Source organism: Felis catus, chromosome D4 (assembly GCF_018350175.1).
Source record: "Felis catus isolate Fca126 chromosome D4, F.catus_Fca126_mat1.0, whole genome shotgun sequence".
NCBI lineage: Eukaryota > Metazoa > Chordata > Mammalia > Carnivora > Felidae > Felis > Felis catus.
Window position 1 is genome coordinate 30,140,441 of NC_058380.1, and position 9,789 is coordinate 30,150,229.

General features: G+C 49.2%; 1 long non-coding RNA gene across 1 annotated transcript; it reads left to right on the top strand.

Moving 5' to 3' along the window:
• The first annotated feature begins 2,751 nt into the window (after positions 1 to 2,751).
• On the top strand, positions 2,752 to 5,988 carry LOC109493621. Its single transcript, XR_002147898.2, has 2 exons — positions 2,752 to 2,863; positions 4,786 to 5,988. It is a non-coding gene; the product is annotated as an uncharacterized LOC109493621 (long non-coding RNA).
• The last annotated feature ends 3,801 nt before the right edge of the window (positions 5,989 to 9,789 follow it).

Consider the following 9,789-nt stretch of genomic DNA (forward strand, 5'->3'; position numbering starts at 1 on the left):
TCTCAAAAGTTTGATTACCACTCCCAATACCCCTCCTGCACACAATCTTGGCCCTTTCCCCCTTCCACCGGATGGATGGAGACACTTCCAGGACCATAAGGGGGGGGGGGTCTGGATCCTTGAATGGCTGTGTGGAAAAAAGTCCTTCCCTCTCTCTTACTCCTTTTTCTGCTAATGTGTTCCAGAATGTTTATTAAATACCTGTGAATTAGCAATTTTTCTGGGCCTGGAACATAATAGATATTTGATAAATATTTGCTGACATAAAGAAAAGGGGGAAATCTCACCTGGTCTTCACACTGTCCTACAAGGTCAAAATTATGGTCTCTGTTTCACTGCTGGAGGACAAGGTGTTCTTCTGCCCTTTCTGGGAGGCCTGTGGAGTCGGGTTGACCTGAGAGTGACCCAGTGGGGCCACAGATGAGAAGCTGGTTCCCAGGAGGACATGTGGCTGCTACTGAGCCAGCTCTCTGTTCACCGGGTGCCCGAGAGGTGGCAGCGACGTGCATGGGATGGGTAGAGGTACAGGAGCAGAGCTGCCTTGGAGGCAGAGGTTTGGGACATGAATTGTGGACACAAGTTCGTAAGGGTAGAGGGCAAAGGGATTGAAGGGCAGGTCTTGGGTTACAATATGAGTGAGTTTATCGCGGGAGGTAACATCATCGTCAGAGCTGGCGTCAACCCAGGAAGAGAATGGAGGGAGGAAACCTTCCTGAATGCTTAGTGGCCGCTCAGCCAGGAACCTCTGAGTTTGGCTCTTGTCCCATCTCCATGGTTCATGCTGTAGACAGGAGAAGGCAGGATCAACGGTCTCACCCGCACGGTCACAGAATGTGAGGAAGCTTCAGGAAAACCTGGAGAAAGCTCAGGAGAGAGAACTCCTTCCCCTGATGGTCTGTGCTGCTTGAGGTGAAGAACTCGTGTGACCTATTGAGACATCCTGGAACTATGTGGGTTCTTCATTCCAAACGAAACCAGAACCTCGGGGCTTCCAACTTTGTGTTTATTCTTGGCAAAATCATCTTCTCATTTCAAAAGTGTGAGTGTAAGAAGAAAGAAGGCACGCAAGTCTTCTTTCCAGGTCACTGTCCTTGAAGCTCCCTGATGAGAGGCGAGTGGGGACAGCCTGAGAAGGTGCTGGCAATTCCCCTCTCCCACCTCCCCAAGGACAATCACAGTGTGAGGCAATGGATGGTGAGGGGGAAAAACAAGAGCCACAAAAAGCCTGCAGGCTTTGCCGAGCCAAATATGATGGTGATGTCTGCCTGGGCCGAGGCTTTGGGGGAGCTCATCGCTTTAATAATGAGCTGCCCTATGGCATGTGACTAGGACTCTGGGGCTGTAGGGACAGGGGGCTGTGCTCCTTCACCCTGCCCTCATCCCACATAGTCACCCCCACTCATTGTGCCTGGGAAAGCACCATAAATCTTTCTGGAATGAACTGCCTCATTTTCTCTCTGGATACATTGGAACCTCCATTTACATAAAAGTTCAAAAGGGAAAAAGAAAACTTAAGATCTTCCAAACTTCAAACAGGGCTCCAGTCAGGTTCAGTTCACTCCATTTGAAGTTTGCAACGAAGGGGTGGATACATAGTTTTGCCCCAGTGTCTCCCAGAAGATCTGATAATCTCATTTTTGTGCAGCCCTGTGTTCCTCGTGACCTACAGTACCGCGTATGATACGAAGAAATGCTATGTCCAGTAGGGCCACCTGATTCCTGTGACTGTTGCCTGGGCAGTAGGGCTGCCAAGGGCACTCCCCGGATCACTGAACTCGGGAGAAGTCGCCAAAAAATCAGCCTCATTCTTGGGGAAAACGTGTGTGTGTTTCCTGCCTCCCCGCACAAAGGCGATTTCAACCTTCCATTCAGCTCCAACTTTTCCTTCTGAAACAGCTGTGTTCAGGTGGCGCTGGCTTTGTGTGTGTGTGTGAGCTCTCTTTAGGGTGGGGTGCACACTGCACTAATCCATTTTTTCATCAGCTTGTTGCCAACAAAGGGCCACCTAAGCCCTGGAAGCCCCCTCGGCCTTTGGCTATGGATGCCACTAAGGGCTTTCCCTCTGTCAGTCCCAGCCAGTTTAGCTTGCCAGGGTCAGAAGAGGGGAGTGTGTGTGTGTGTGTGTGTGTGCGTGTGAGAGAGACAGACAGAGAGAGAGAGAGAGACAGAGAGAGACAGAGAGAGACAGAGACACACACAGAGAGAGAGAGAGAGAGGGAGAGAGGGAGGCCCTGAGTTCAGAAATGTCTCTGTGTGTGGTCTGAGGCTATTCCTCATTTCATGAAATCCATGCTTCATTCCTGGCTCTGGTCAAACTTGCACGTCACTGAATGAGTCCCTTATCCACTTTCCAAAACACTGAAGAGGTTTGAAAGGGTTCTGTGGGTAGACTGTTACTATCAGCAAAAGCAAACAAGCCGATGTATTTAGCTAAGCATTTTTTAATATTTAAACATAATAACCTTCAGCTAGTCATGACACTTGTGGCAAACAAGAAAGGCAGGAGGCAGAAGCCGCCAATATTCCTTATGCTGCGTCTGTTCTCCTGTGAGGGGACACCCCTGGGCAGCCAGGTTTCTTACCGCGTGGGGGCTGGGCTGCCCCAGCAAGAGGCTGGAAATGAAGACCTGACTCCCAAGGCTGGGAGACCCCTGGGGGCAGTTTGGGCGCCAGCCTGTGACTTTCGCTCACAGCCCCGTCATAATCAGATGGGGTTTGAGCCTAAGGTAAGGTAGTATTTCCCATCCGTGGAAAAATACAAAGGCCTGGGCAGCCCCTCCTTGTATAAAAACAAAGCCCTCTGATGGCAGCGTAATTAAAGTGCTAAGCTGGGAAGCTGTGGGTATCCAAAGCCGGGGGGCAGGTACAGTGAACATTCTCCCTGTGTGCGCAGCCCGGCACCCGCCCGGGGCTGCTGCTGGCCCTGGAACAGCCTTCCCTGCGGCTGGCACAGACCGCAGCCCCGCCCGCGGCAGGATGGCACCGGACACCCGCCCACCAGACCTCGTACCACCAGCTGGAAGTGGCTTTCTGGTTTACTGTAGTCAGTCATTCTCACGGGCCAGAGTAAAGTCAGCACCCCGCCCCCTCCCCAGCCAGCGCGGACTTCTAGAGGGCCCCCGGCCCCCCCACCCAGACGCGGCCTGGCCAGGCTCCCGGGCCAGACTCTGCCTGTGCCACCCGAGGGCTCTGAATGGGCTCCCTGTCTGCCAGAGCAAACAAGATCCTCGTGGGTGGGGCCGGAGGTTACGAGGGCCGCGGAGGAGGACAGGGGACTTTTTCTCTCTGGATGTTCCATTAGAGGGAGCCTGCCAAGGGCTTTGCCAAGGGATTTGCCAAGGAGTCCAATCTGCTCCAACATTATGGATTCACCACTAAATAGCCCCATTCAAGAAAGACAAGGCCCAAAGGGCTTTTATAATGCAACTGCTTCCCCGTGCCCCAGCCAGAGCCACCGCTCAGCCACCCCGGCCTGCCACCCAGGTTTCCTCCCTCCTCAGCCTCGCGCTTTGTCTGCCTAGCTCCCAAGTGCGCTGCGCACTAAGACGCAGAGCTGGACCCCGCTCTAGCTTCCGTTTTCCTATCTGTAAAATGTGGGTGTTGGTACCTGGCCTGCCTGCTGTCCTGGGGTTTAGAAAAGGCCTCGGCTTAGAGAGCTCCCGCCTTGGTAACTTCTCCGTGAAAGGCTGCCCTTGTTATTATTCAAACCTTGAAGCAGTCTGGGGAGGTCCCACAGCCTTGCTGACAGCACAGGGGCTGGATGGCAGCGGGAGGCCTGAGGCCAGGGCTACTGGCTGTCAATCCACTTCTCCCCGTCGGTTTCCCACGGGCACTGGCCGGGTGGGCGCTGGCGGGGTGGGCGGTGCGGAGAGGGCAGGTGTCTGACATTTCCTGACAGCAGGCACCTCTTCCTTCAGTCTCCAGACCTGGGGAAGCGTGCCGTCTGTCCTCACCAACCCATCCCCCACCTTGGGCTCTAGGAACCTCTAAGATCCCTCCCTTCCAAGTCCAAGCCTGAGCCCTGGTGCAGCCTCTGATGCCCAGCCTTCAGCACACTCAGAGCTGGAGCTCACAGCGTGGCCTGGAGGAGCCGTGGGCTCCTCGGGTTGGCAGGAGAGGCTGAAGGCAGGGAGGACCCACTTCCCTACCCACCCCGCCCTCACACCAGTTGTCCCGTATGTCAGGAGGGCATCCTGTGACAACTTCCCAAGGAGGCTGCCAGAAGGGGGACTTCTTGAATCTATGGCCCATGAGGGTGATCTGAAACCTTGGAGCCCCTTAGGCAACGGTGCCTCCCATTTGGAAACCCACAGGAGAGGGAGAAAAAGTGTCCTGCAAAGAGTAGGAGCTAATACACACGTGTTGACTTCATTTAGTTTATCCTGAAAGGAGAGGGCAAGAAAAGTTACAAAGGAGGCCAGGGCAGGGGTGGGAGGGAAAGAATTTCAGACTCAGAGTTATCTGAGAAGGGACCCCAGCATGCACCACAGGACCACAGTAGTGTTGGCCTGGGACAGGTGACTCCACCTCTACTTGCAAGGGGCTGGTAACACCTGTCCCTGGGACGGGGAGGAAAGCCATGGCATGTCAAGGTGGCTGGCTCTAAGTCGGAGCACAACAAAGGCTCCTTGTGTTCCTTACTCTTCTGCAGACGTAGGACTAGAGTGCATGTCTCAGACTCCCAGACGGTGTTTCCCCACTCCCCACAGAGGCCCCTGTGTGGTGGCATCTCCATATGGGACCCAGGGGCCCAAGTGCCTTTATCTGTACCTCTTTGGCTTTCAGTTTCTGGGCCTTGACCTCTCCCATGGTGGGCCCGCACTGCCAGATGGAGTATCTCGAAGAGTCTGTGTGCTTGGCCGTTGGCTGACAGATGCCTTCAACAAGACAAACACACAAATGACCACGAGGTCCCATGTTCCAGCCAGGAGACTTCTGTCCCCAAAGCCACCCCGTGAGAAACTGCAAGCCACCAAAACTACCATCAATAGAAATAGATCAATTAAATATAACTATACGATGGAATATATTGCATTGAAAAGAATGAACCAGAGTGGATTTGAATGCTCTCTCATAGGTAGTAAGCAAACTCAGCAAGGGCCAGAGTTGTGGATATAGAGAAATTCCTTTCATGTAAATGGAAAGTACGTACTGTTTCCTGGTTTGGGAGGTTAACATTTTCTCTGCAAGTTTTCAGCCATTAAAAGCTTCTTTTAGAGAGGGACACCTGGAACTTCATTGCACCTTTCTCCTGCTATTTTTTTAAAACTCTATGTACGTCATCGTGCTTTCAGTTTAAATGCAAAGAGCTTCATGTGCTGGTTACTTGAGGTTAAGGACACTGGAAGGTGTTTTGTTTAAAATAAAGCAGGAGCTGATGGGTGTGAAGGAGACAAGAGACCACTGACAAGCTGAGATTGGCACCTTTGTGTCACCAGAGGCAAATTCAGCTCAAACTGTTTCCAATTCCTATCAGCACCCTCCAGATGAATGGGATGTAAACCACACACCAATTATGAGAATCTCAAGGAGGAAACTCCTTCTTCTGTCTATCCACCCACTTGTCGGCTCACCCATCCCAGTATTGTAGTGTCCTCCCCCCCGCCACCCAAAAAATGGGGAGCAGAAAAAAGCAAAGATGTTGCTAAGTGAATAAATCTGTGGACAAACCCACTCTGCGTTACCCCCCTTCTCCCCTCAGTGCCAGGGTTCCTTGCTCAGCTGGAGGAGATTTAAAAGATGCAGAAGATCCGCTTACTCACATGTTAAAAAACCAAGAATCATTTTCCTGGTGATCACACAGAATGGGTACAGTAGAGCCCCCTGAAGCGATAGGTGCACTAAAAGGCAAAATAGCTACAATGAAACAACTTCTGGAAAGACTCCATCCGGAAGTTCAAGTTCGGTCTTCTGTTTTTTCCAAACCAGCTCCAACCTCTTGTAGGTTCCCTGCCTTCTTCTCTGAAATAAACAACAGAGTCACATCCACTCATGTTTCCTGAGTACTTCTTACATCCAACTCTCTGTGGTGAATGTAAATAGGAGGTAACCCTTGACCTTTGGGATTTCCAATTCACTGTGGGCTTGTCCTACCTAACAGCTCAGAAAGAACCATAACTATTGCCCAGCTGATTGGACCCAGACAACAGGCCAATCCTGTTGTCTAACAGAATCTGCTCTGGGTCAGGACTGCTGAGTTTTACTCCTGAAGTGGTAATGAGCTAATTTAGGTAAGTGGCTAATTTAGGACAGGTCCCTTTTCCTCTTTTGGTCTGCCCCCACCCCACCCCCGCCACCACAGCCTGTGGGGCAGCGTATACTCAGAAAAAAATATTGTGCATGGAGATGAGACAACCATTAATCCTCTTTCTGGCTTATTTGCATGGGTAAACAGGTGTGCGTTTATTTTGGGAGGTTGACTTTTGGGACAATGAGAAAAAGCCATGTCTACCAAATCTACCAAGGTAGGTAGGAACGGGAGGCAGAAGTGAATAGAGTGGGTTGCTGAATGGGAAAGGAGAAATCGTTTTGCATGTAAGTGCTGTGAGAGAAAAGGTACAAGGGTGGGTACGAGAAGAAAAGAAGTTGCTCAGAGACCTTAACCTCATTGTGTTGAAAAGATGGATCTGAAAGTTTGGAGCGTATGGGTGGTGGGGGAGGTATAGGAAAAGAGGACTGACAGGAAAGGATCCTTGAGATCTAAAAATCTCTCAGACTCTAGGAAGAGAGACGGATCCAAGATCTGGGCAGAACAGTGAAGTGACATTTGAGCTGAACACTATGTTTTGAGGGACACAAGGCTGGAAAACACTCCTCTCCAGCTTCATGCATGCCATGGTTCTCTGATGCTCTGCTGGCCCCTAGAGGGATGCATTATAATAAATGCCGTTGAACAGACATCCAGATTTGTGCTCTGCTCCTGGGCTGTCTACGCGTTAACCAAGCTGTGTTTTAGTTGGTTTTCTAAGGAATTCAGAGATGGCAGTGGAGGAGAGCCCGCAGAGAAAATGACAGAAGGGGTGGCCAAGTCTTGGAAAAGGTTTGGGAAAGTACACTCATGCTTTAGGGCTCTGCAAAGTGCTTTCTGCTCTGTGGAAATCTGTCATTGAATACCACGCTAACCAAAGAGACAAATGGGCAAAAAGTTGAGGTGAACTTGGGGGACAGGAGCAGAGGAAGAAGGGCCAACCAAGTCTTATGATCAGGTAAGGTGCTGTAGTCCTGAAGAAGCTAGAGTCTGCTCTGAAAATCTTAACCAACATTGATATGTGATGAGCCACTTCTGTGACAGGTGCTACTTTAAGCATATTAGTTAGCTTAATTTGTTCTTGTGTCTGCTCTGCAAAGCAGAAGCGTTTGATTCTGGTCTTAGAGGTAAGGAAACTAAGACATAAATTGGTTTAGTGGCTTCCTTGCAATTACACAGATAATAAGTATATTAGTTATTTTTTTATTAAAAAAATTTTTTTAATGTTTATTTATTTTTGAGACAGAGAGCATGAACAGGGGAGGGACAGAGAGAAAGGGAGACACAGAATCTGAAACAGACTCCAGGCTCTGAGCTGTCAGCACAGAGCCCAACACGGGGCTCAAACCCACGAACTGTGAGATCATGACCTGAGCCGAAGTCAGACGTTTAACTGACTGAGCCACCCAGGTGCCCATAGTAGTTATCTTTTGTTGCCAACATATCACCATACTTAAAAAAATTTTTTTTAATGTTTATTTTTGAGAGTGAGAGACAGAGTGTGAGTGGAGGAAGGGCAGAGAGAGAGAAAGAAAAACAGAATCAGAAACAGTCTCCATGTTCCAGATGTCAGCACAGAGCTCAATGCAGAGCTTGAACTTGGGAACAGCGAGATCATGACCTGAGCCAAAGTTGGATGCTTAACTGACTGATCCACCCAGGTGCCCCAAATCACCACATAGTTAATGGCTTAAAACAAAGCACATTTATGATCTCACAGCTTCTGTGAGCCAGGACCCCAGGCACAGCATTGCTGAGTGATCCAGCTCAGGGTCTTTCAAGAGGCTATCAGCTGGGTTTCATCTGGAGACTCGACTGGGGAAGGACCTGCTTCCAAGTTCATAGGGTTGTTGGCCAGTGGCCATTCCTTGAGGGATGTTCGGGACAGGACCTCAGTTCCCTACTGACTGTTGATTGATGGGCCTTTTTAAATGATAATTCACAGTATGGCAGTTGACATCATCAAAGCCAGCTGGGGAGAGGGTCTGCTTGCATGGAAGTTATAATCTTATGCAACATAATCATGGAAATGATGTCTCATCACCTTTGTGGTATTCTGTTGGTTAGAAAGTCACAAGTTCCCACCCCCACTCAAAGGGAGGGATTACACAAGGACAAAATACAGGAGGCAGGATTACTGGCGGCCATCTTCAAGTTGGCTGCCATAGTAAGCAGTGTGCTGTATTTGAACCCAGGCAGCATGGCACCAATGCTTACATACCTAAACTCTATGCTCTTCTTTCCACTGATGGTTTTGCCATTTGTTCAGCACCCAGATCCTTGATGCCTGACCCTGTGCCTATCCCTCTTCTGCAAGCCCTTATCTTTACTCACAGAGCCCTTGTGAGAAATAGCAAAGCCTCCCCTGAGTTCTGGCCACCAAATTAAGGAAGGATTCAATCTGCTAGCAAAGGGTTTCTAAACTCTCTAGACTTTATTGAATAGAGTCCCAATAGGAAACAGAGGCACGCTCAAATTAGGAAGATAGAAGAGGGTTTCTTTACAGAGGAGCTACTTACAAAGTATGGGCTAAGGCAGTGAAACTTTTGCCACCACCAAACCCGATGGGGTGAGGGAGGGAGAGGTTATGGGAACCTAGAAGGAGAGAGAAGTCATGAGGAGGATATCTCCTTGAGAAATGACTTTGCAGAGACAAAGTGAGAGCAATGAACTCCCTGGCCTCACTCTCCCCTCCTTCTGATCTCCTGCTGCCACTGGCCAAATCCACCCATAAGACAAAGAACCCAGGAGCTGTAGGGTGCAGTCCGCACAGGCCAGACTCCCTGGGGAGGAGAGAGTGGGGAGGGCTGGGGGGCAGCAAACAGGTTGCCCTGCTCATAGACCAGCCCTTTAACAGGTCCCTCTGAAGGTTTCAGTGTTTGCCCACCCTTCACCTCTGGTGGGAAGGGGGTGGGGGCTTAAAACAAAAGTTTGAAAGGAAACTAAAGTTGAAGGGAGAATTAGAAGTCTGAAGGGAAAACTGAACACCCATCAGAAAGGAAGAAAAAAAACCATTTTAAAATTTAGGTTTGAATGTATGATTTGATTCATTAAATGTTTAGTTTGTCCCAAAATTTCAGGAGCACATCTATGGCTAAAGTGAGGCAAGATATTGTTTTGTGTAATTCTAAAAGTTCTATGGGATTCCAAAATCGAGAGCTTAATCTATAATAACAATATTGTTATTATTATTATAACAATTATATAGCAATTTTGTATCTTACATATCATCCCAAATGTATTATCCCATTTGAGTATTATCTGTTCAAAGAAAGCTATTAATTTCATTGGAGCTTAAGGAAGGGAACCACCAGACATAAAGAATCCTTAAACAGGATTTCCATGTCTGCCTGGGATGAGGTCACTGGTTCTCCCTCTTATAGACCCTTGTTTCATTAAGAAAAGTTAAGACATTAAGAAAAGCAAGAGGGACATACAACAGAGAGCCCTGTTCTGGCTGTGCTCAGGAGAGGCAAAAACATGCTGCTATGATCATGATAATTGATCTAAAATACAATCCACTAGGGGTGCCTGGGTGGCTC